This window comes from Meles meles, chromosome 2, assembly GCF_922984935.1.
Source record: "Meles meles chromosome 2, mMelMel3.1 paternal haplotype, whole genome shotgun sequence".
In the NCBI taxonomy this organism is placed as follows: Eukaryota; Metazoa; Chordata; class Mammalia; order Carnivora; family Mustelidae; genus Meles; species Meles meles.
Window position 1 is genome coordinate 193,614,733 of NC_060067.1, and position 27,526 is coordinate 193,642,258.

A 27,526-nucleotide genomic window follows, 5' to 3' on the forward strand; every position below is an offset into this window, starting at 1 on the left:
ATATCATCGAGTAAGTCATGAACCTTTACATGTTTACAATCCTTGTTAAATGTGTAGCAGTTTGATCTAGAGTTGCCAGGATAATAGGTCAAACATTAAAATTGATCTTCTCAAATCCTGCCATTTGGATAAATAAGTTCACTTCAGAAAAATTTTGCATTAAACTGTTTGAATGCACTTAAAAAATTTTGTTCTTACTGAGGAAATGACTTACTTGTTCAAGTTTGTCTTTGAGCACAATTATAGTCTTCATTCCCATCTTCCCTTGCTGCTAGTCTGTTTTTGGTAAAATAATAATTATCAGAGTTCTCTAATAGTCTGTAAAATTTTTAAGCTAACTGGTAGTCATAATATTTCCAAGTTTAGGGTTGTTGTTACAACTTTAATCAGGTCCAGAATATAACTAGATTTCTTTTCTGTCCTATCTGAGCAGTGAAGTAGAACCAGAAGTTGATGGGTGGTTATTGTTGCAAGAATTAAGGAAAATGAGAGCAGGCATTTTATCCGAATCTTTTAACTAAGTAAATTGGTTGATAAAACTCCTGCTCAAGCAAAAGTGTAACTTGATTACCTTTTACAGAGGAATATGAGAATTACTATTTACTTCTGCAGTTGGAATTACTTAGTTCTTTATCCTAACACAGGAAGGTAAAGGGGGAGACATTTGCATACAGATACTATATTGTTTTATCTTTCGATATTTTTATTCCCTTTGCATTAATGCTATTCTTAGATAGCTTGGATGTACCACAGTTGAGGTTAAGTTTGTGTTCTATCTAGAGCTAGGCCTAGGAAGATGTGGTCTTGTTTTAAATGTGGGGTTTTTGTTTTTGTTTTTGTTTTCCCCAGAGGAGGAATATCTGAATTTACTTAAGAAGTATCAAAAATTGTCTGGTGCTATAGTACTAGGGGTTATTTTGGCCCGTGTTATTTTAGATGAAGTTAACGTGAGTTGTAGTCGTAATCCTCAAGGAAATAATGTTTGGAGGATAAACTTTGTGTGCATCATTTAAAAGCAGATCTCTTTAATCATAAAGCCAAAAGGAAAGGATGTGTTCTTTTTTCCATGTTTCCTGTCGGATCTTAAAGTGGAATCGGAGGAGTCATGAATTGGCAAATTCCAAGAAATGAAGAAGTAATTTAGATCATAAAGCAAAATCTTTTCCTTTGAGAGTCCTTTCTGAGGGTAGCATAATGATGTAGAGGCACTGATTTTTGATTTACGAAGGATCTTGGAGCACCTGAGAGGGAACCTTAGGCTGACTTTGTAGTGATAGTCTCAAAAAAAAGGATACAGTAGTAAGAAAATCTTTTGACATTCCAAAGATCCGTTTTTTCTTTTCTTTTCTTTTTTTTTTTTTTAATTTTTATTTTGAAAGGGGGAAGAAAGACTCTTAAGCCAGCTGTGCCCTTGATGCGGGGCTCAATCTCATGACCTTGAGATCATGACCTGAGCTGAAATCAGGAGTCAGCCACCCAACTGACTGAGCCACCCGGGCGCCCCAATCTGTTTTTCTAAAAGGGGAAAAAATGTTCTTCCTTAGAGTTAATCTCCCATTCATGTCTGTCTTGCTAATTCAGTTCCTTTTGTAAAATATAACTTAAAATTTTAATTGTGGTTTTAAAAATGTGCCATCTTAACAATTTTTAAGTGTACAGTTTAGTTAGTGCTAAGTGTGTTCACATTGTGCAACACCTCCGGAACTTTTTCTTGCAAAACTGAAACTCTATACCTATTAAACAACTCCCCATTTCCCCTCCCCTGCCCCTGGCAACCCCCATTCTACTTTCTGTTTCTATCAATTGGTCTACTGTAGATATCTTTTATAAGTAGTGTCATACGTATAGTGTGTCTTTTTGTGACTGGCTTATCTTAGCATGATGTCCTCAGGTTCATCCATGTTACAGCATATGTCAGAATTCCCCTTCTTTTTAAGGCTGAATAATACCCCATTGTATGTAAATACATTTTTCTCTGTCCATTCATTTGTTGAGGAGCCTTTGGGTTGGTTCCATCTCCTGGCTGTTGTGAATTATGCTGCTGTAAACATGAAAGTGCAAATATCTCCTTGAGATCGTGTGTTCAGTTCTTTTGGATGTATACCCAGAAGTGAGATTGCTGGCTCATAGGGTAAATTCTACATTCAGTTTTTCTGAAGAATCGCCATACTGTTTTCCAGAGGGACTGAACCATTAACATTCCCACTAACAGGGCAGAAGGTTTCCCGTTTTTCTCCATCTTCGGCTACCCTTATTTTCTGGTTTTATTATTATATAGTAATCATCAGTTTTTAACACTAACCATAATCAATTTTTTAGTTTCCAGGGGTGCACAGATGGGATTTGTGTGCTATCTAAAAAGCTAGAGTTCTAAATTGTTTGTAATGTCTGCTGCAGATATCCTTGTTTCTTGATGTTCAGCACAGCCAGTATGGGAATTTTTAACCTAGGTAGAAAAAAACTGGAACATTAACTAAAGTTGCAGATCTCAAACTTGGCACAACTATTAGGCTGATTAAAAAAAAAAAAAGTTCAGTAGAACAGATTGTGGGGAAAGCATTATTCATGTCATAAGGGTTTACAAATAACAGGTGAACATAGTCAATGCACTGGGATGTTTCCTGCCCATTAATGGAAATTCTCCAGAGACCAGACAGTCACGGAAGATGGATAAGGTGGTGGATCCTTTCAGCTCTCTGTAGTATTTCACTTTTTCCATCATAATGCTTGTTTCCATCCTTTCTCTGTTTCAGAATCTAGGTAGTAGCAAAATGTTTCCTTGCTGTTAAATCTGTGCGATGAATCCTCCAAAAAATGAGAGGGAAGAATCTAATGTATTACATCTGATAAATCTGTCATTCGTAGTTTTTACTTTTTTTGTATCCTTTTAATATTGTATGAGCAATAATGTTATAATCTACCTCCAGCAGGTTACATATATTAGAGAATCAAGTACACTTGCATAGAGGAACATGGGAAAGTTCTGATCTAAGAACATGTAGAGGCTAACACTTTTAAGTAATACTTTTTGGGGACCTTTACTATGCCAGATATTCCCTCGGGTGATCTAGGCATAGGTCAACCAAAATATGCAAAATAATTTCAGCTTCTTTACGCTCCATTTTTCTCTTTCTCTGCCTCTCCGGACCCTAGTGAGCTTCATTTTGGAGCACTGCTAAGCCCCTGCCTGGAAAGGTTTTCCTCCCTCGCCCCATCTCCTATGACTCTGGCAGCTCCAGAATGCGGATTTGGTGTCGCTTTATCTTGGTTCTCCAAATCTTCTTGGCCAGGCACAGCCTTGTCCATTTTAATGACATTCCTCCCCCGCCCCTGTGTCTTCCTGGAACGCTTCCTGTCTTGACTTGACGTCTGTTCCTCTGTCTTCATCTTGCTGTCTGCCCGCGGAGGCCCCCCCCTCCTGCGTGGAGCCCACTGCAGGGGCGGAAGCGGGGCCTGGTGCGCAGCCCCACTTCCGGTAGCTTTGCTTCCGTCCGCCGCCATCTTGAGAGAAGGTTAGAGGACGGGGAGAGTCCAAATACCTGTAAGGGTTTTATTCAAGCCTCGTTCAGGGGGAGGAGGGAAAGGTAAGAGGTCAATGTTTTGGGTGATACCCATGGTTGAACTGGGGCTTCTGAGGAAAGACTGGGCGATTAGCTCATGCTCCTGGTGCGGTGCCGCTTAATCATTAATTTTTTTTTTTTCACTATAACTTTCTTGTAATCCTGGTATTAAAATGTCCCTTGAAACCTGCACTTGCGACGACAGTAAGAAGGATGAACTCAGCATGTCCTTGGACACCCTTGTTCAAACAGCTGTGACAATGCCCCTTCAAGCTCCGCTGTTAAATCCTAACCCAGATGTGTTAGAATCTACTGCGTGGATGTTGGTTATTTAAAAATAATAGCGTGACTTTGCCCGAAGTCTATTTTTCCTTAAAATGCAGTATTTTCTTTTTCTGAAGCATAACTATAGTTTTTAAAAGATTGATAAAAGGACTCCTGCATTAATTTTGGTAATTATGGCTGGAGAAAACCAAAAGCCTCACTCATCCGTGTGATGTAAAAAGAAAAGTCTGCACAGGTAATGGCTGAGTCCAGGCTTTGAACGGCTGGAGTCCCCTTAAAACTCAGTTCGTTGCGTCGTTTTTGTTTTGTTTTGTTTTTAACCTTGGGCAGGTTCCTTAACCCTCCATTTCCTCATTTGCAAGAAAGCTCTTTCCCCATAGGGTTGTGGTGCTGGTAATTGAGTGGATAAAGGTCTACACTTCTTAACCTGAAATCCTTGGGACCAGATGTGCTTTAGAATCTTTCAGATTTTAGAAGGTAACACAGTGCATAACCCACAGATAATGCAATAAGCACAGTTGGGGTCTAAGGTCACACCTTAATAATTAAGCATATTATGTCTGTAGTGAAACATGGAGGTACACTGAAGGGGATAAATTAAGACTATAAAAAAGTACCACCTCGTTGTGCTGTGCCACCCAGTGAGTTTGCATGTCCAACCCCTCTGCCTTCCACACAAATTAGAGAGCTTTTGGGATTTTGGAGTTGTGGATTAGGGTTTGTGGATCTTTGTAGATACAGAGCGTTTGTAAACACCATGTAAATGCTAGTTGTGGGCAAAACTGATTTCTTTCTGTCCTTCATGACTTTTGGTTTGTCATTATTTGTAAGAATGTTAAATGTTAAATCTTTGTGGTTTAAAGTGAACGTGGTGGAAGCCACACATCACCGTATGTATTTTTCACATACCAGGGTTTCATTTGGGTTTCCAGCCCACTCTTTTCCCCAGTTTGTAAAAGAACAAGAAAGATAAAGTAGAGCAGAAAAGTTCAGTTCCTCTTAACACCATCTTGCCTTTCCTGCTCATAGCATATTTTTTAAGAACATCGACTTGAAAGATTTCACGTAACTTCTGAACTACTTTGTTGTTGTGACTTTTGCTTTGACTTGCCTCTCTCATGCACGCATTAAATTACACACATATGGAAAGCCACCCTGTGGATCTACATCTTTTGATCTGTTTTGCTGCTTGATGGGTATTTGCTGGGACATCCGCTGGTGTAGAAAAATCTTTAGTTTTTAGTAACCGAAGCACTCTTAAGATTTCGGCTTTTCTTTCCAAAGAGCAGCAGCCTCCCGAGTTTACAACTGTGGGTTTAGGTATTTTGTATGAACTTAATGGCTATGTTATGGTTGGTCTGAAAATCTGCTATATCTTATCTTATTAAAATCTATTGAGAATGTATTGAAGTTCTTATAGTAGAAAATAATTAGACCTTTAGATTTGCATCCCCTTTTTCTACCTAATACACGTATTTATTTGGTTCACGTCTGACCAAAAGGGGAATGTGGTAATGTCTGAAAGTTTAATAAAATTATGTATGTTTTTGAAAAGATAAACCAGGTACTGGAAGCAGAAACTATATACCCTATCAAGGGCAAATTTAACATTTCGAGGGAAATGTTATGTTTGACAGAAACAGGTATATTGACAAAAGTAACTAAAGACCTAGGTATTTAGATATTTCAAGAGGATGACAGTTTTTAGATTACTTTGTTGACATTTTCTGTTTTCTAAACTACAAATTGTTTTTTACCCATAAATCAGTAATCCATGTGTTCTTAAAAATAATTTATGCTGTGTAGAAGGAAAGCTGATATTTGAGTTTTTATAATTTTCTTTCTTTCTAATATTTATAATTTATTTTCTATTTGTCCATAAATGTGTTTGTGTGAGGGCTCTATTAAAGAGGCAAAGAAATCAGTTAAGACATACCAATGTGGTTTACTAAACAGTACTTGGAAAGTTAGATCAAAATTGTCGAAGATCACTTGCTTGAATTAAGCCTTTTGTGGGTCCAAGTCATCAGGGGCTCTGTTTTGCTGCTCTGCCATTTTTAACAGGTAGCTTTCATCTTACGGTCTACGATGGCTGCTCCAGTTCCAACCATCACATCTTCTCTCCAACAAGAAGGAGGGAAGATGTGCTCCCTTTGTAAAGGTGAGCACCATTCTGCCCACATAGGCGAGACCTTGACAGTGTAGTCCTAACTACTAAGGGACTTTGAGAAAGAGTGTGGCCAGCTAATATGTGAAATAGGAAGAGTAGATATTGGAGAAGATGGGCAGTGGTTACTAGAGTGTATATTAATTGCAGTGTTCAGTTAACTGTGGATGTTCATCATTATCAATATTTATCGAAGATTCAACTTCTCTTCAGCCATTGGGATCTATACATTCCCAGTCTTGGATAGCCTTAAAAAAATTTTCCTTCCAATCTGTCACATATGGAGAGAGATTTCCTAATTTTTACCTTAAGGAAGACTTTGTAAGGAGAAATTACTATTTAAAAAGTGAAACATATGGTTAAGAAAAATTAAAGGTTAGAAAATAAAAGTCCTGCATCCAACATTCAGTGAGATGCTTTTAAAAGTTTGTTGTGTCAGTATGTGCAAAATTGTACCTGCATGGTGTTTTTAACTTGCCAGGGTGTCTTAGACCCCTCTCTCTATCCACAATAGAGATCTACTTCATTAAAAAAAAAAAAGTTATGTTGCATTTACTTGGGGGAATTTTTAAACGTTGCTGTTAATATAACTGTCACATACTTCATTTGTGCTTACATTTTTTGCCAGATGATGAATTATAGATAGCTCCCTGATCTAAACAGGAGATTTCAAAAGCTCCTTAGTTCATTTTGTCCTCTTGCCTCAGAAATCTATAGTCTTCCAGTGTTCCTAAATTTTCTGTGAGAATACATACGCTGTTAGAGGTAAGTGGGCTCTGCCAAGAGCAAAACAACTGAAATAGTTTACAACTACAGTGCCCACTACTAAATTCAGAATGAAACATTTTTTTAAAAACCCAATCTGTTTTCTGATTATAATTTTTACATAATTCTTTTGTAATTGGCACATTAGGATTTAACTAATTAGTGGTGAGTAAAGCAGAAGGCTTACCTGTACTTTCTTAGATAATTGTGTTCATGACCTAACATTAAGCATGCGTGAAGTTCTCCTTGGACCAGCATAATGTACAGCGTAGTGTTTTGGTGGAAGATTGCAAGATACTTACAGGGTGATGCGTTCTCAGTGTTTGACCCCTGTGCCCTTCCTCTCACTGGCATATGGAGAGCAGCTTCCCCATTCTTTTCAGTACTTGTCTTAAAATTAGCTCCCTTTTCATTCCTTCCCCCTATTTATTTTGTCGCCTCTCAAATTCAAGTCAAGGAGCCTTATCTGTCAAGTAGAGAATTTGAAATGGAAGCAGCAGTACATTGAAGAAGAGAAGGGTGCCTGGTAGAAATTGGAGAAATATAGAGATGGTTCAGGGCTCTTGAACATTCAAGGTTCAAGTCTTGGCTCTGTCACTTTCAAGTTCTGTTACAAGTTCATTAAGCTTTCTGAGCTTCAGTTTCCTTGTCCATAAAACGGGCAGAAATAAGACCTTGTTTATCTGGTTGAAGTTCAGATGAAATAAATGCATATAATAAAATGCTTGAAAGTATGTTTGGCAGGTATACACAGCTCTGTATATACTCCATTTCTTCTGCATGCCTAAGTCATCAAAATTTTGTGAGACCATGCTCCTAGGAAAAGGTTTTCTATCCATTGTTTCTCTTCTCTGTCATCCTGCCTGCCCTTTCTCTGGAGCTGAAGTTAGGCTTAGGAACTTGGGGATGTGGCCAATTGTATTTTCTATTCACTCAGCTAGTAATTCTGGAGAAGGACTGGAATTTTTGCAAGGGGGAAAATGGCGATTAGAGCAATGCTAATTCCACATTATGAGGCTTTTTGAGTAGTTTACCCGTCCGGCATGTATTCCTTAAATTTGTCGAGCCTAATGAAGAATGAAAAGAAGAAAAAGAAGGGAAAATGTGAAAGACAAGCTTCATGGCATTTTTAACCTGGAGTTTCTGTTAAAATAGGAAATCTCTAACATCTTACTTTTCCGACTTTGGTCCTATGGGACAAAGAACATACCGTTAGGTATGTTCTGATCTCTTGAAGCAACTTGAATAATGTCCCCTCTCTCCCTCCGGCTCTTAGGTCATCCAGTCCGTCCTCTTCACATACCACCTCCTCTCAGGAGACAGAAGTACGCATTGTCATCTCTACCCCACACGGAGACACTGGGCCCCAGGGAGAAGCATGACCATTCAGATGTGACAGGGAGGCCAGATTCTAGGGGGTTCCTGCTCCTGGTAGTCTCTTCAGCATTTTCTCGGAGTACTTTTCCATTGTTTTAGCAAGAACTCGTTCAGGACCAGAGTATACGGTTTTATGGGCAGAATTTGGTTTCAACAGAAAATCATGAAAAATTACAATTTACATTGAGTTTCACTCTAAGTCAACTAGGATGTCCTGTTTAGAAGCAGGACTCCAAGCCTTTTAAAAGAACAGTTTATCTTTCTTTTAAACAAATGGAGGTATTAGAAGAGACACAGATGGAAGGCAGGTTGCCACATCAAAATAAATGCATAGCTTCCTTCTCCCAAATAACTTTCCTCTTAAAATGAGGGGTGGGAGAATGGATTGAAATTACAGAATTTTAGATTGCTGTAGCTAGACACTTTACAATCAGGAAGCTCGATGACTATCCAGCATTTTAATCTGTTTTAAAATACACTGCTTTAGGGGTGCCTGGGTGGCTCGGTGGGGTTGAGGCCTCTGCCTTCGGCTCGGGTCATGGTCCCAGGGTCCTGGGATTGAGCCCCATGTCGGGCTCTCTGCTCCACGGGGAGCCTGCTTCCTTCTCTCTATCTGCCTTTCTGCCTACGTGTGATCTCTGTCTGTCAAATAAACAAAATCTTTAAAAAAAAAAATACACTGCTTTAAAAGCCCTGGAGGTAGAATATTCAGTCACTTGCATGGTAGTTCCTAAGAATTAATAATTAAACCATTCAGCATGAGACGAATTTATAGATGGACAACTTTGGGTTTAATACTTTCTCCAGAGTAGCCTTAGTTTCAGTCTGGTGGTAACTCTGGGTGGTTACAACCCGATCTGCTTGCTTTTATTCTTTGTAGAATAAAACTAGAACTAGACTTTGAGGAGGAAGGTAGGACAGATACCATGGGTGGCCAACTATAGGTAGGGGCTAGGGGGTGTGAGCAGAACGCCATGCCCACACCTGTGGTGTTGGCTGGGAACTCCAAGGTGGCCAGTGAATGGCAACTTCTGGTAGTTTCCCTCCAACCAGCTCAGGTCTTCAGTCCCAATTCAGTCCTGTTCCTGCCTTGGGATTCATGATACTTGGATTGTAGGAGGTCATCACAGAAAATGCTGCATAGTGTTTCCAGAACTGCACGATTATGGAAAAAAAAAATACCTGGGGTTCTCAATGCTGGCAGAGTTTTCTGTAACACACATGGCAAACTTAGCTGTTAATCTTTTGCTTTGGGTTTGATTTGGTTTCTCACTGGCTGAAAGCAGTAAGAATGTTTTCTTTAGGAAAAAGTTTTTTTAAAGATTTATTTATTTTAGAGTGTGTGTGTGCGCAGGTGGGGGTGGGGGGAGCACAGGGAGAAGGGGGAGAAAGAGAATCCTCAAGCTGACTCCCTGTTGAGCACAGAACTTGACAGGGGAAGGGGGAGGCTCAGTCCCAGGACCCTGAGATCATGACCAGAGCAGAAACCAAGAGCTGGCCACCCAACTGACTGAGCCATCCACGTGCCCCCCCAAAATGTTTTCTTAAACTGAGAGCCTTTCATTTGAAAATAGAAAAACTGTTGGACGGACGCCTGAGTGGCTCAGCTGGTTAAGCATTTGCCTTCAGCCCAGGGACAGAGTCCTGCATCTGGCTCCCTCCCTAGAGCCTAGAAGCCAGCTCTACTCCTTGGGGAGCCTGCTTCTCCCTATGCCTGTTCTGCGTGCTTGTGTGTGCTCTCAGTTTCTCTGACAAATAAAATCTTTAAAAAAAAAAAAAAAAAGGAAAGCTTTGTGGAGTAAATTCTTTTTCTTAGCCTCATGACACTGATGAAAGGCAGGTGTATTTCTTCAGTAAAAATCCTATTACCTATATTAAAATGAGTAGAAAAATACCAGTAAGCATGACTAGCCAGCATTTTAATATTTGTTTAAAAGTAGACTGCTTTACAAGCCCTGGAGGTAGAATATGTAATCATTTGCATGCCAAAAGAAAGATTCCAGTCTTAAGTCTTGAACAGATCCTGGGTGCTACAACATAGCAATTTTTTCTTTATCTTAACCTGCTCCTAGCAGAAGGAGGCAGGTCACAGCACATTTCACTGGCCTGGCCTCCTGGGGTCTTTAGACTCACACCTGCCATCCCAAGCCCCTACGCCTCAGAAGGTTTCTTTTTCATACTTACCTAAGCTGATACCTGATAAATTTCACTTATAAAATGATCTCAATCAGGTGTTCAGCCACTGACACAGGGTCTGTACTCCTGGGGTTTGGTTGATTTTAAGGCGGGACTGAAGTGTCTCTCATAATTTAATGGGTGCTTTGGTATCAGTTATGCGAAGGCTGTCCGTCAAGCAAAACAAGAATGCTTTGCACAGAAACTAAGTTGAGGTTCTGATAGAGGTAGATGATGATCTCCCCCTCCCCCAGACAGTTTTTCTCTTTGGAGATAATTCCCATTATGGCAGGCTCTCTAGAAGTGTGAATGAGGCTAGTGTCTTTTCTCAGCGAAAACTCCCATTTCACTGAGGTCTCTCAGCAAGAAACTGTTGGTGATGGGCATACACTGATGAGAATGAGGAACAAGTGAGAAATGGGATTTTTGCAGAGTTTGGGCTAATTTTATTTCTGGACATACTTAGCCCATTTGTTTTTCAAAATCAGATTGTTGATTCTATAAATCTATCTCCTGGGGGCTGCAGAATAGTTTGCTGGACACAGCGTTAATTTAGGAATGGTTCTTATTCTGGAACTATTATAGTGTGGTTGGTTCTGTGTTTCTTTTTCATCATTATTTTGGTTACAGTAGTAGTTGAAGCTTTATCAGAAAGACGTCCTGTGTCTCCTTAGCAATTCTAGGAATGAAGGTAGTGGTCAAAGATTATTAATGCTAGGGGCCCCTGGGTGGCTCATTTGGTTAAGCAACTGCCTTCGGCTCAGGTTATGATCCTGGAGTCCCGGGATCGAGTCTCACATCAGACGCCCTGCTCAGCGGGGAGTCTGCTTCTCCCTCTGACCCTCCCCCTTCTCATGCTCTCTCTCTCAAATAAAATCTTCTAAAAAAATTATTGATGCTAGAATACAGGACTCAAAATTCCTTGTAAAGTGCCTTTTCCTTCGTATCACTGTACCTTCCTCTTTTTTTAAAAGTTTGATTCCAGTGAAGTTAACGTACAGTGCTGTATTAATTTTAGGTGCACAGTACAGTGATCTTCCTTCCTCTTTTTTGAGTCTCTTCAACAAGGCTGCATTCCCGCTACCTCACTATAGGTTGAACTTAAGAGGAAGGTGATGATCAGAATGTATTTTATGGTCAACGGTGCTTATAGATATGAAAAAATAGGTGTTCTGGAAGGCTTTTGTGTCTATTCAGAGGTGACCAAGAAACTAAGGTCCATCAGGTCCAGTCTAGGGAAAGTGGGACGGAATGAGTAATTCATGTTTGTTGTGCAGACAGGATTGTACAGGGCATTACCATCAACAGAGAAGACATCCAGAGCATAATAAAAAATGCTATCTGTCATGCAGAGGAAGGAGAGGTAGAGAATCACTAGGTTAGAGTTATGTATCCATCGCTGGCATTTTTTTCAGATACTAGATGAACGTGACCGTTGGCATCTAAATTTATTAGCTCTCTTCCCCACCTCCACCTGCTTTAGAAGAATTTTCTGGTTTCTGTTAGTGCAGTGGGCTGATCCTTCTTTTGTTTCTTCAGGAATACAGTTCCTGTAATTCTGTCATCTTTGACTTCTGTGTTGATGCTCAGGTGAAGATGCCTAATGATGGAAGAATCAGAATGACAGAAGAATGATTCTTCTGCCTCAAATTTCTGCCAGTCAGTGGGATACTGATAGTGCTTAGTGTGGGGCATATACCAGGACAAAGAGCGTTTATTAGCAGTAAGCTGTTTATATCCGACTGTGGGAGGCGGACTCCCAGCATTTGTTGATGTTATATGAGGGATACGAACTCTTTTTAGCTAAAGACTGTCCTTTTCATACTTAATAGTTATTGTTTGTTAATTAAAACTTTAAAATCTCTTCCTTTCCAAAATGTCATTATCTCTGAACTTTTAGAGAAAATTGAGTACTGTTCTTAACAAGTATCTCATACTGCCTTTGAAGCATGGCCGTTTGGCATGGTTTTCTTCTTTCCTGTACCCTATAAGTAAGTTCCTCAGAAAGAGATACCAAGCTTTACTAATCTTTGTGACCTCTGTAGTATTTCTCAGTGTGGGTTCTACGCACTTCCTATATCTGTATCCTGCAAAGCCCTTGCTAAGATCGTAAGTTCCAGGGTCGGCCTTACTTAATCAGAATATCCAGGGATGGAGACCAGGAATCTTCATTTTAAGTAATCATGTTCTCCCCGTGATCCTTGTGCACATTAAAGTTTGGGTGATTGTTCCTGTAGAATTTTTCAGGTGTGGTCTGTGGACCTGGCAGTAGCTAGAAATGCAGAATCTCAGGCCCCACACTAGATCTACTGAATCAGTCTACATTTTAACAGATTTCTGTGTGATAATTATGTACACTCAAGTTTGAACATGGCTTTACAACTTCTTACAAGTAGTAAGTTCCTACTGTTCATTGATCTGCTTCTTGGATATTCTTTTTTTTAAACACCCACAAACTTTTAGCATCTTAAAAATTTAGGGAGTATCTCAGGAGAACTATTATTTTCAATAAAGAATCATAGAGTCATTGTGTCACAGTTTAAGCACAGCTTTAGTAATTTCCTCCTAAATGAATGCCGAAGTACCTCATAAAATATAATTGCAAATCTGTTTCTCGTACGAAAGGATCTAATCCTTCTCTGCCTGTGCGAGATTCACTCTGGGTCTGGCTCAAAGGCCCCTACTCCAAGATCAAGCAAAGTCTTCGCAACAGGCTCTATGGCATTTGGCAGTGAGCAGTTTTCAGGGGTCACAACTTCATCTCAATGGGAGTAAGTGTAATTGAATGTTGTTTGTATGTTCTTTTTAAAACTAGAAACCTTCTGTGGATTTGGTAATCTGTTATATTAGTGTTTCCCAAATATGCCTGATCAGGAAAATCATCTGTTGCTTGTTAAAAATTCAGAGTCGCCTGAATCGAAATTTCTGGAGGGTGTGATCTATTTTTTGATCGACACCCTAGACTTTCTTGCTCTCAGGCATATTTAAGAAACACAGAATTACGTGACCTTTTCCCCAGAAGGTTAACTTTTTGATTCTATTTTTTGGAGCTCCTAGTGTCATCCCTTTCGGTTTTCTTGAGCAGACAGTGCCCCAAGAGCAGTAGAGAGGAAGTTCAGGATTAATATTGAAAATGGAAATGGGGATACCGAAGTACTGCATGATACTGTTTGTCAGGGATTTAAAAAATACCTGATTAGTTATTTCATGCTTTCTCTATTCCTTTGAAAATGTCCTAAGGATGGCAAGTGTCCTGTCCATTCTGCATGTGAAAGGGAGGAAACAAAGACCCACAACAAGCATCTGGGATACTGGAGCCGGGGATGTGTGTGCACCTGTGCACGGAGGGGAAGAGGAGGGGATTAGACCTGTGCAATTTGCCCTATCTTCTCTCAGAACTCCTTTTCTTCACATTTAACTCTAGAATGTACTTTAACCTCAGAAGTGAAACTTGTAAATAATAATTCACTATTTAGAGAAATAAGTTATGCTTCCCTTCCCCTGTAAATAAACTGTTCGTGGGCCATCCTTTCAGAACTTTGCGGAAGAAACCTGGTTTTTAGAAAGAAATTGTGTTGACCTCTAATTTAGGAATAGGGTCATCCTTGAATCTTGTGCATGAAGACAAAAAGATAATACCTGCGAGGACTCTTAGGATCTATTTGTGTAAATCCGTAATTAGTGTTACCTAGTTTGGGATCTCATTCTTATATTCTTACTTTTATAAATTCTTACATTTTATAAATCCTTTCATGGTTTTAAAATTTGTAATTGTTTTTCATGGATAGATAGAAAAGGGAGCCTTGTCCTCTTACAAATAAAACCTGACATTTTTGTGCAATAATTTTTAAAGGTTTTATTTATTTGAGAGAATGAACATGGTAGGGGGTAGAGGGAGGGAGGGAGGAAGGGAGAGGGATGTAGACTCCCCCGCCGAGCAGGCAGCCTGATGTGGGGCTTAATCCCAGGACCCAGAGATCATGACCTGAGCTGAAGGCACATGCTTAACCAACTGAGCTACCCAGGTGGCCCTCTGTGCAATAATTTAAGTACTATCTAATTAACGACTTTTTTTAGGTGGCCATTGTTAAACATCAGATGCAGGCAGGAAAGGCAGGTCTCTAATCTAAGGCAGTTTAGATCCCTAAATCGAGATTATAGGGATAGGTAAGTGAGGTACGGTACCTGCTCTCAAGGAATTTATGGTTTAATTGGAAAGAACTTAGCCTGTGAAAGTTAGGGGACAGAATAAGACCTGTGACTGTAGTAACAACAGTGCAACAGGAATTCAAGGAAGGAAGGAAAGAACTGCAACGGTTGCAGAAAGCTTCCTCGATTTAGGCTTCTAAATCCAGAAGTGAGCTTTCAACACAAGTAAAGAATAACTATAAAAGGAAAGGCTTTTAGTCTGGAATTAAGCAAGGTGTGGTGTTAAGACTGACCCATGATAGCCCCGGGAAGCAAAGTGGCAGAAGAGAAAGGAACTATAATTATGGAACACTCGAAGAGCAGAGGCTCTGGAATTTTGTTGTGATAAGGTGGGAAAGAACTGATGCGAGGTAGCAGAGCTGATTATGAAGTTAGAAAAATGGTAGTGTTTTGGGGGTATATCCCTTCTGGTTTGAAAGAAATCTTAGAGCCATAAGGTAGCTTCACAAATAAACTCTAAAATTTTGATGAGTGGTATACTCTCCAGCACAGATTAAGACACTTGGAGGAGGGTGAAGGAGATGGCCGTGCTAGTTTTAGGGGGTCCCCTGAAGCTTATGCTTCAGCAACACTCAAGCTTGAGCAACACTCAAGTGCTGCTTAAACCTGGATGGTGTCAGAGGGAGGGAGTATGAGGTCAGGGATCCATATTCATGTTCCCTGGGTTTGTAGTACCTGTACAATTTCAGTTAGCAAAAAAGTGTATTACATGTGGTATGTAGTGTTAACTATACTGTTTAAAATGATTTTTTTTTTAAGTTGTAATTAGGGTCATTTGGGTGACTCGGTTAAGCATCTGACTCCTGATTTTGGCTCAGGTCATGATCCCCGGGCCCTGAGATCCAGCCCCATGTCCGGCTCTGCAACATGCTTGGAGCCTGCTTGAACCCCCCCCCCCCCCCCGCAACCACTGCTTTTCTGTCCCTGTCCCCTGCTCACACGTGCTCACTTGCTCTTTCTCTCTTCCTTTCTCAAAAAAAAAAAAAGTCATAATATATTGTACTGCAATATATACACACATTGTCTTAGATTTCTGATGAGGTTTTATGTTCTCTTGTATTCAGAACACTTGGAAATCCTTCCATGAGGCTCCAAATAAGTTACATTTTAATAAATAGCTTAGATGTGGCCATTTGGAAGAATGATTGAGAAGTTTTGGCACAATAGAGTGGCTTATCTGGGATGTTGGTTGTAACTTTATTTGGTCATATTAGAACACAGACACTCTGGCACTGCGATGACTGTTTTTGAGTATCGTAGTCTGTGTTCTGGCTAGAGCTGGGCTGGCACAACCAGCTTCCAGGGAGATCACTGACAGGTTGAGTCATGTCCACTATGAAAGCTCCTTCACATGCCCCCAGGTTTTCTGACGATTTTGAGAATTTTTCCTCAGTTGGAGAGGAATAGTTTTGGAAACTGCCTTAGCTGTTTGAAATTCACAAAATGGGAACTAATGAGCTGGTTTCTGTAGAATGTACTGTTGTGTACTCTTTGAGTATGTTATGGTGCAAATGCATTTTCTCATTCACACGTTAAACTCGCAGAGGAATTCAAGTTCCTGAAAGGGAGTGAAAGTGGTAGAGGTAGTGTGAATAAGAGCATTTCACTCTGGAAACCCCAGATTAATAATGAGATATTTGTCTTAAGTGGTATGCAATTTGTTCAGTGGTCACTTTTTTTTAATTTAATAGATATTTTTGGAGTACAGTATTTTATTAAGAGACTTTGAAAACTTACCCATCAGCTGGCTAGATGAAGACCTAAGTTTCAGGATTTGAATAATTTCGTTCCTTGGTGCTCATTCTACCCCATTAGCAAGAAGTGTTACCAGACAGCAGTTGAAGGGTCCTGTTTGATTATTTAACAAAAACTTATATAATGCTTGCTATGTGCCAGGTACTATACTAAATGCTTTACCAACAGTCATTTATTTAAACCTCTTAGCACCCCGCCTAGGTGGGTTTTATTATATCTCCCATTTTGTAGATGACGAAACTGAGGCTGCATTGGTTCCTAAATTGTCCAGGATCACTCACATAGTAGATGCTGGCGCTATGTTCAGATCTGGGCAGTCTGGCTCTGGACTTTATGTGCTTAAGCACTATGCTCTATGAAGTAATTCTCACAGGGGAAAAAACCCCAATGCAAATAGACTTAATCATGACTGTTAGGTCAGTGTTTGTGATGAAATGGCCGCACATTGGTAGCTCTGGAGCCCATTTCCCTTGTTTTGCACTGACAACTCTGCTGAATTCTTGAAATTCGCGGTTTAAGATGTTACTGTGTTTTATTACATGAGTCATAAACAAAAACTGACAATTTAAATATATTTATACAAATATTTAGCGAAATACATACATTTCAATGGCTTGATTGGGAGGTTCTCAGTGGCAAGAACAAGGTCTCCTTGACTTGATGTCCTTTGATTCTCATGTACCTTTACCAAAAACCCATCCTTTCAATATACCTTTGGAGTCAGAGTGAAACCTGGAGACCAACTATTCCACATCTTCGCTTTATAAATAAGGAAAAACTGAAGCTCAGAGAGGTCAGTGCCCAAGCCCTCAACAGCTAGTTTTGAAGCAGAGATGGAATTTAAACCACTAAGTTCAGTGTAGTGGTATTTTCCTTCCATTATGGTCGTTGAAAAGTTAGAGTGCTGTGGGAGTTCAGATTAAATATTTAACATGTACTTAAATATTCTACATTGATTTGTAAATCCTGTATTACTTTTGTTAATATAGGTTATTTCTCAGCTTCTTAGACTTCACCCATGTCTTTTTTCCCTGACATTTGTTATGTCTTTCCTTGTGCCTAGCCAACACGTGTAGTCCTTACTTGGAAGTCCTGCCAAGTTTTCTGGAACCTGCATCCCTTTACATAAGTACAGGCACACATAAGTAACTTATAACCTTAATACTGACTTGATTCAAGTGACCACATAAATGGTTTACAGACACAGGTGGCTATCAAGTCAGACAAATAATGTCTCACTGGAAAGGGGTGGTTGGTATTTCTTGGTAGTAGGCTGGGGATTGGTAGCTGTAGCCTAAATGCATTGAAGGTATTCTAGATTGGGAAATTCCTAGGGCTGGAAAAGCTACAGTAATCTAAATTTTAAAATGGAAGTTTGCTGTTTTACTGGAAGAGCACATTAGAAGCACTAGGCTTTGTAGTGTTGAAAGCAGATACCTAGTTTATGAATTACAGGAAGTAGCCTTAAAGTAAGTTGTATTCCAAATACTCATCTTACAGTCATGCAGTATTTTAGGTGCAAGCAGGTTTTGGCTGAATGAATTTTCGCATAGAAACAAATTTCGAAAGGTGGGTAGTTATTAAGCAGTGAGCTCACCATAGCCCAGTTAATGCAAAGTGTGGCCTGCATGTATGTCTGTACACTGCGAACTTCCCTGGGCTTGAACCTGTTCATCTTTTCCCTGATGGTAGTTAAAAATAGCAAGTATCAGTTTAAAATATTTTAATTTCTTGTATCTTGTGAGATCCTGGAATGAGCTGTGGATATTTTTAACGAAATTTTGTCAGAGAGCGCTTGCACGCACACAAGCACGGGGAGAGGCACGCAGAGGGAGAAGCAGGTTCCCTAATGAGCAAAGAGCCTAATGTGGGACTTGATCCCAACACCCTGGGATCATGACCTGAGCCAGAGGCAGATGTTTAACTGACTGAGCCACCCAGGCACCCCGAGCTAAAAATATTGATCAAAGTGGAACATAACTAAGTTATCATACACTATAGTAAAAGGTAGTGGTTGACTAAATCAGGAAAATTGTAAATCAACTAAAACATACTTTTTTTTTTTAAAAAAGATTTTACTTATTTATTTGAAAGAGAGAGAGATCACAAGTAGGCAGAGAGACGGGGGAAGCAGGCTGTGCCCCGAGCAGAGAGCCCGATGTGGGGCTCAGTCCCAGGACCCTGAGATCGTGGAAGGCAGAGGCTTAACCCACTGAGCCACCCAGGTGCCCCAACATACTTCCCTTAAAAAAGAGTTGCACATATCTTTTTCTAGTGTCTTTTATAAAAGTGAATCTTACCATTAAAAAATTGTTTTCCCTATCTTCTGGTAGGGCTCTAAAACAAAATGCATGTGAATCCATAACTACATAGTTTTACGTCCTAGTTTTACCAACTGATGTAAATGTCTTGATTAAAATTTATACGATTATTTTTCAGTTTTGTATTTTATTTTATTTGACCAAGAGAGTGAGACAGTGAGAGAGCGAACACAAGCAGGAGGAGTGGGAGAGGGAGAAGCAGTCTCCCCGCTGAGCAGGGAGCCCGATGTGGGGCTTGATCCCAGTACTGTGGGATCATGATCTGAGCCGAAGGTAGACCTCAACCGACTTAGCCACCCAGGTGCCCCTATTTGTCAGTTTAAGTGTACACTTTAAACTTTGAGATTATTGTAGGTTCATACGCAGTTACAAGAAGTAGTACAGAGAGATCCTGTGTGCTCTTTGCCTAGTTTCCCTTAAGGATAACCTCCTATAAAACTAGCACAATATCACAGTCAAGAAATTAACATTGATAGAATGTACTCATTTTATTTAGACTTCCCCAGTTCTGCTGTATGTGGTGTTCTGTGTAATTTTGTCCTGTGTGCAGGTTTGTCTATCCACCACAGTCAAGATTAGAACAAGAGCCTTGGGGCTGTTGGGTGGCTCAGTTGGTTAAGCGCCCAACTCTTGATTTCGGTTCAGCTCATGATCTCGGGGTGTGAGACTGAGCTTCAGATTCAGCTCCCCCTACCCCTCTGGGGTGGAAGCAGCTCTAGAACAGTCCCTTTACCACAAGGATCCCTGTCATTGTCTTTGCACAACCACGTACTCTCCACTCCTCATTTGCTCCCAACTCTTGGAAGCTCTTCATTTGCTTTTCATCTCTTTGATTTCAAGAATGTCCTATAAAAGGAATCCTGCAGTATGTCATCCTTCAGAATTGTTTTATTTTTTACTGAGCATAATTCCCTTGAGATTTATCTGTGTTTTTATATTAATAGGTTGTTTTTTTGTTTTTTGTTTTAATTGCGTGATACCCCATGGTAGTGGTATACCAGTTTGCTAACCATTCACCCGCTGCAGGACATCTGGCTTATTGCCAGTGTTTGATTATGACTCAGACATTTCTGAATATTTGTGTACAGATTTTTGTGTGAATGTATAAACTTTCATTTCTCTAGGATAAGTGCTCGAGAGTACAGTTGCTAGGTTGTATGGTAATCGCATTTTTCAATCAGAAACTCCCAAACTGCTTTCTAGAGTAGTTGTACCTTTTCACACTCCTGCCAGCAATGTATATAAGAGATTTGGTTTCTTTGCATCCTTTCCAATGTTGGTATTCTCATTATTTTTGTATCCTAGAAGATGATACAATACATTGTGGATATTAAGTGGATGACTTAACTGAGTTTTGGGTACCAATCCATGTATAATGGAGCTAAAATGTATACAATAAAAAGTTGTGATTAGAAAATTAGAAATGTTCTCAAATTGAGTAAAGTGCACTTTTCATGTACCTTGAATGATGATGCTTAAGTTAATTCATACTTTTAATTTTCCGTTAAAAGTAGGTAAGAAGAGGGCAGATATTCAGTCCAAATTTACTTAACTAAGGGATTGAAACCTTGCCTAGTATCACTCAACGTCTGTTACTTTCTCCTTGATTAGGAATACTTAAACCATTAGTGTTCACTCAACGTCTGTTACTTTCTCCTTGATTAGGAATACTTAAACCATTAGTGTTGATATTTTTTTAAAATCTCAAAATGAAGAGCGATTTCTCCTTTCTTGTTCAGCTCTTGTCACATGAGAAAAGCGTCGAGGAGGATGCATGAGCAGCAGGAAGGTGGGGTGCTGGCTAGAGCGGGATTTGCTCCTGGCCTTCTGGAGAGGGACTCTGAGGCTCGCTTTTGGGAAAATGTGCCCCATGGAAAATACTTCCGCATGTTAGTGTTCCTTTTACCACGCAGACTTTTTCTTCTGCCCACTTTAAGCCCATATATAACAGTTGCATGATATTATCAGGGCAGCCTCTTAGGATGGCCTTTGGAGCATGGAAATGGATCTTTTGAATGTGCTAAGCCACTTTAATATAACATTTTCTGAGCCCTTCGCTATGAACTTGGTACTGAACTTTAGACATTTCATGTCTGTTAATTTATTTAATCCCTCCAACAACTCTAAGAAATTACCCCAGAATTTAGTAGTTGAAACAACATTTCAGAGTTGGTAAGGATCAAGGATTTGGGAGAAGCTTTGTTAGGTGAATCTGGCTCAGGGTCTCGAGGATGCAGTCAAGGCATTTTTAGCTAATGGCTGCAGTCATCTGAAGAGTTGACCCGGGCAGGAACATCTTCCAAGACGGTTGCCTCCCACGGATTTTGGCAGGTGGTCTGTCAGTTCCTGTCATGTGGACCTCTCCGTATTGTTTCTTGAGTAACAGTATGACAGCAGCTGGCTTCCGCCAGAGCAAGATCCGAGAGGGCCTGCTTCTGCTAAGGAAGCCAACAGTGCCTTTTTTGACCCAGGGTTAGAAGTCATGCCCTATCACTTCTGCTGTATTCTGTTCGTTAGAAGTGAGTCACTAAGGAAGCCCACCCCGAAGGGGAGGGGAATTAAGTTCCACCTCTTGAAGGGAAGCATCCAGAAAATTTTGTGGACACATTTAAAAACTGCCACAAGCATGTGCCTCTGTTGTCTCCATTTCCCAGATGAGGAAACTTCTGAATGGTGTGGTTAAGGGACTTACCCAAGGTTCATAGCTAGGAAGTTAGAGAACTGGGATTTGAATCCCAACAGCCCGGTTCCACATGAATGCTCATTTATTTTTCCTATGTATCTTTCTTACTGTTTTGAGTACTTACCTCTTGAATGCTTCTTAAAAAAAAAAAAAAAAAAAAATCACAATGACTTTGTTTCTTCATATTCCTCCATATCTGGATATTCATAAATTACATGGCTGTCTCCTATGCCTCAGTCCTAGTACCGTGACTCCGTTTTTACATTCACTCATTTAGTTCCTTGCACAGATACTTACCACCTACTGCTGTGTACTAGGATGCTTCCCACTAACCATGGGGAAGAACATTCAGTTTGAAAGTGAGCTGACCTGCCAGCAAAGAATTTGAAAGTGTATATTGGGTCAGCTCCCACAGCTAAATATTGGGAAGCAGACCTTCTCACCCCAGCTTTCTAGTTATGTTAGAACAGTGGTGCATTGTGGGCGGTTACTCGGAATACACTGCAGGGGCACGGGGTTGCGGGGGGAGGTGGTGGCTTAGTCAATTAAGTGTCTGCTCTCGGCTCAGGTCATGATCCCAGGGTCCTGGGATCGAGCTTCATGCTCAGCAAGGAGTCTGCTTCTCATTCTCCCTCCCTTCCCCCCATGTCCCCCACCCTGTCCTGCTTGAAAACTCCCTCTCAAGATTTTATTTATTTGACAGAGAAACTGCAAGTAGGCAGAGAGGCAGGCAGAGAGAAGGGGGAAGCAGACTCCCTGCTGAGCAGAGAGCCCGATGCGGGGCTCGATCCCAGGACCCTGAGATCATGACCTGAGCCGAAGGCAGAGGCTGAACCCACTGAGCCACCCGGGTGCCCCTCAAGTAAAATCTTTTAAAAAATTGCAAACTAAAGTTTGCAGTGGGATCAAGTTCCTCCAAATAAACGTTATCCACTATTAATAGCAAAAACTCATACTTTAGAGCCCTGGACAGTGTCGGGACCATCATCTGCCAGTGAGTAAATTTTTTTTAAGGTATTCTGTAGGACTATGCTCTTGAGGATAGTTTTTGCTGTGTAGTTGGGAGAGGTGAGTGACTTTTTTCTTACTTTGTGAAGCAGATCTATTCAATCACCCCAACTGCGCAGAAGGAGAAAGAAAAGGCTTGAGATTCCGAGAAGCTCTTTTTTCTTATATTTCATTTTGTCAGTGCTTGGAAAAGTGTGTATGTGGATAGGCCAGATAATCTTGTGGACATTCAACTTCAGGGTGCTGTATAGGATTAACATCCTAAGGGCAAGTGCACTTTAGGGGATTAAAATGCAAACTTCTGTTTGCAATACACTGCATTAATGGGCGCCTGGGTGGCTCAGTGGGTTGAGCCGCTGCCTTCAGCTCAGGTCATGATCTCGGGGTCCTGGGATCGAGTCCCGCATCGGGCTCTCTGCTCGGCGGAGAGCCTGCTTCCCTTCCTCTCTCTCTGCCTGCCTCTCTTGTGATTTCTCTCTGTCAAATAAATAAATAAAATCTTTAAAAAAAAAAATCTCCATGTTTTAGCAATACAGGCGGTGAAATTGAAGAGTAGGATTCCATGGGCTATCCAGGGTTGAACAGAGTAAGTCCTCCAAAGTTGACTTGAAGGAACTAAGAAAAAAAGGGAGGGGAGACTAAGGGAAACCAGGGTAGATGAGACTAGGACTAGAGTTAAGGGGGTAAAATGTCCTGCTTTTATAAGAAGTTTCTTCTTGAACTCGACAACCATATGCTGTGTTTGACAGGACTCGGTGAACTTCCTAGTAATGAGGTTAAGTTCTTACATGCACACTTTTATGCATCTAGTTTTCTGTGTAGGCTAACTGAAACCCTAAATTCCTGATTTGCCTCTGGTACCCACCTCCCTTTGTGTCTGACAGCACCAAGGAAATTTCTTAATAATGAAGTTGAGGGTTCACATGTACAGACATATCTGCATCTGTCCATTCTTGGGTGGTTTCAAACCCTAGAAATTCTCAATTTGTCTCTTAACTTTTCACTACATAGCAGGCATGAGGTATGGCCTGAGTTGGACTTTGGTCTTAAGCAGTTCTGTGAAATTGGGAGATTATGAGACCATCTGATTACAAATAGTCATTGGTTTGGGCTCGGACATCTCAGTGAACATAGTGGTGTGGTGTACTCAAGTGTGAACTTGCTGTCCTTACTTCCTGTGCATGTTCTGAGCCCTGCACATACAAATTTATGGAACCATGTTGGTTCCTCTTCTATAAGCGCTCCCATGAGTCTTCTAGCTTCTAACCTTGGTTTCCAGGGGCCCTAAATAAGAGTGTAAATTTGGTTATCCTACAGATAGTGATATTCTACAACTGGATTTCTCTTAGGGTAGATAGTCGTTAGAGCTCTCAGGACTAGGAAGGCCTACTTGTGGATAATTATGTTTGAGATTATCAATCTAGAACTAAACCCTGGGAGTTCATAACAACATAGTGACCCTTTTATCCTTATGGTTACAGACCTGGTGTCTGTAGCAACCTGGTCTCCTGAACCAAAACATACCCTTCCTGGGCTGGAAATGGATCATCTGTAAGCCCAGCAGGTGGCCGGGAGACAGGAATTTGGCCACCTGTTCCATCTTGAAATCAATGCCAACAAGAAATCGGAGCTTGACCAAAGGCTGGTCAGTTTTTGTTGAGCAGCAACCAGGATTAAATTCCTGGCAGACCATTTTCATAACTTGGTGGTCTGTTTTCGTAGTGGCAAAACATGAATGCAGAATCCTAGCAGGCTAGCAAAGCTGCCCTTGGAAATGAGTTGATGGGCCATCCTCAGCACGGTTCATTGTTGCAGTTCGGTGTTTCAGGTGATGCTTACAGAAGAAGCCAGGAACATAAATCCACTGATACTTGATTTAAAAAGAATGAAATAATCAGGCTGTAAAGCTTAACTAAGACTCTGAGCCACCCCGAGCACTATGGGATTTATGCTGGCACGATCTATGGAGCTCTTTAACTTTTCTGTCCCTGAAACCAAGTTTATATTACGTGGTCTCTTGGAAGAACGATGGCACTTCCTTGGGGGTTGGACGGTGCATGATTCCTCTCTCTCTTGTCTTAGTGGGGAGCAGGGTGGTCACAAAGCAGGAAGACCTCTTTGACTGAGGTCCTGCTCAGTCTAGGACTGAGGGACTCATCCTAGGACTAGGATCGTCCTGCTCCTAGGGCCTTAATTTAGAGTCATTGATGCCCATTTTGGTTAGGTTTTATTTCTGGTGTTAGTACAAAGAAACATGGACTCAGTCAGAATTGAAATGTGAAGCAAATTTAAATGAGTATATACTTCTGCTCTGTCAAGTTTGTTCCTGTGGAGCAACAGGCAGAAAAACAGAGTCTCTATGGACAAATGATAGGCTGGACCCAGGGTGCATATTTTCCAGTGAAGATCTATTTGGACTTGTCTTCATTGTCGTCTTTTCCTTTTCCTCCTCCTCCTGCTCTTCCTCCTCCTCCTCTTCCTCGTCTTCTTCCTCTTCTTCTTCTTCTTCAAGAAATGGTTTATGCTTATGAATATTTAAATGCTTACATGTATGATTATTTAAAATGGAAGTTCTCTAATACCACCTTTTCTCCCTGCTATTAACATAAGAGTAATTTAGTAAACCTTCTTTCAATACCCCCCCCCCCCCCTTTTTAAAGCATGTACTAACTTGTAAAACCACTTGAATTAAACTGGGATGGGCAAATTCTGGTGTTTGCTTTTTCACTTAAGAGTCAGAAGCCTTGTTTTCAATCGATAAACACAGATATCTACTTTCCATTTTAAGTGTGCAGACTAGCGAGTTAAGAGTATCTTTTCAAAAACCTTGTAGATTACTCCTGTAGCTGTTGTTTTGGGACTTACACACAAGTAGGTGTAAGTCATTAGGAACTGAAATGTGAATGATTTTACTGGTAACTATATTTTGATCATTCTTTCCATGTTAATGAGTGCTTAGTCCATAATTTTTTTATGATCTGTTTGTCTTCAAGTCTACATGAATTTCACTCTTCATTTTTCTCCCTGGGTTCTGATAGTTTCTTGTCTCATTTCTTTTTTCTTCTGAATTTCTGTCCTTACAATGTTAACCTTTCTGTGATACGAGTGTTGAGCATTTGGTGTGGTAACCATACTGACATGCTGGTGCCTGGGAAACCGGGTCCCCTCATTGTGTTTGCGGTGTTGTCCCCAGAGCTGATGACATGCAAACACATACTGTCTCCCATGAACACAATATTAGATTTCTTAAGTAATTCAAGAGAGATTTGCAGACTGTATGTTCTGTGCCTAGGATTAGGTTTACACTGTACCAAATAAGAGACTTCAGACTCTAAAACATCCTTTGAAAGATCTTACCTGTAAATATACTTGGGTGATTCAAAGAGTGGTTACTCCAAAAGAATGACTTAAACATAGAGCACGTTGGAAAGCTTATTGTGAAGTTTACATTTCTTCATAGGTTTAAGAATGTGGATGGATGGAGACAAAGCTAGCCAAGGATAGATTACCAAGAAGCTCCTCCATGGGCTTTACTCATTAGAATGTTTTAAATGAGTGACTCACATAGTTATTTGTGAGTCATCAGAACCTGAGAAATAGCCTTTCCCTATCCTGTAAATTTAAGGTGAATCTCAAGAGGTTACCTTAGAGCAGCTAGAAGTGATCCCCAATATCGTTTCATAAACAACTAAAAACATACACAGAAAACGCCCATGGGCCTATAGTCTTTGGACACTATAGTGTCTAGCGGATATGGCCATTGGCTGAAAAGTGATTATTCTCTGCTGAAATTAAGCATGTGTCCCTTTGATTTGTATTTTTCATGTCTAGATGAACTACGTGTTCTTTGTTAAAGGTTAAGACCTTTGGGGGGCACCTGGGTGTCCCATTTGGTTGAGCATCTCTCTCTCTCTCTCTCTCGGTTTTGGCCCCGGTTGTGGTCTCGGGATTGTGGGATAGCCCCATGTCCAGCTCCGTCCCCACGATGAGAGGGGGAGAATCCCAAGCTGGGATTCTCGTCTGCCCCTCTCCCTGCGTGCGTGCATGTGTCTGCGCAGGCGTGCATGAGAGCACTTGCACTCTCTTCTGAAGTGGTTAAGTAAAATCTTTAAAAAAGTAAAGAAAAGGGCTTTTCAAGGCCTGTTTTGACCTTTCTATCCAGGAAAACTCAAGACTGACACAATGACTTAGAGTTTATTAAACTAGAAGTTAGTCACTGAGGGGTGCCTGACTGGCTCAGTCAGTAGAGCACGTGACTCTTGATCTTGGGGTTATGAGTTTGAGCCCCTCGTTGGGTGTCGAGATTACTTCAAAAATAAAAGCTTAAAAAAAAGTCACTGAAATGTGGCTTGATTTTCTGAGTGGGAACTGGCAGTGCCGTTGAAGAACACAGAGTTCGTTTTATCCAGAATAGGAACTGTGGCCTCTGTAGGGAATGGCAGATACACGGCCGAGCAGAGAAGTCTCCTAGCTCTTTTCTGCCCAGCACAGGGCTTTCCTCTAGCGTTTATTCTTTCGGTTCTGTTGTGAAAATGAAGCTGGAGGTACATCCACAGAATCCATTAGAGTCCCTTCGGGAGAGAGTTGTCAGCTAGCTTCATGTCTTGATCTTCTGTGAGGCATGTTGTGTCCCTGACTAAGAAATGTGTTTCCCCGTGTGTCTGATACAGTAAACATCTGCGATGCTGAGGGCCTAGTGCCAGGCACATCTGTGTCCATCGACTCTGCTGGTAAGTTAAGGGCTGCCCTGGGTCATGATTGACCTACCACAGAGTTCATTTGATGTCATTCATTCGTTGTTTGGGGGAACTTTTTTTTTTTTTCCCATAACCTGAGTATTTGATCATTTACTTACCTGTCTCGAACTTTCCTCTCACTCTTGGTTACTTTGTGAATGAACCGAGCTTTCTGTTCACGTAGATGGTCCTTTATGTACTGTTGCCTTCACTGACTGAAACCTCCCTGCAAGCAAGAATCACATTTTAGGGGCACCTGGGTGGCTCAGTGGGTTTTAAGCCTCTGCCTTCCGCTTGGGTCATGATCTCGGGGTTCTGGGATCAAGCCCCGCATGGGGCTCTCTGCTCAGTGGGGAGCCTGCTTCCCCCTCTCTCTCTGTCTCTCTGCCTACTTGTGATCTCTCTGTCAAATAAATACAATCTTTAAAAAAAAAAAAAAAGAATCACATTTTAACTTTGTGATTTCCTCAGACATGACAAAGACA

The 27,526-nt window shown here is 40.8% G+C and overlaps 1 protein-coding gene across 10 annotated transcripts in view; it reads left to right on the forward strand.

Annotated features, from left to right (window-relative positions):
- RBPMS (RNA binding protein, mRNA processing factor) overlaps positions 1-27,526 on the forward strand; it is a 171,530-nt gene that overhangs the window by 42,487 nt on the left and 101,517 nt on the right. The gene's annotated exons all lie outside the window — the stretch shown is intronic.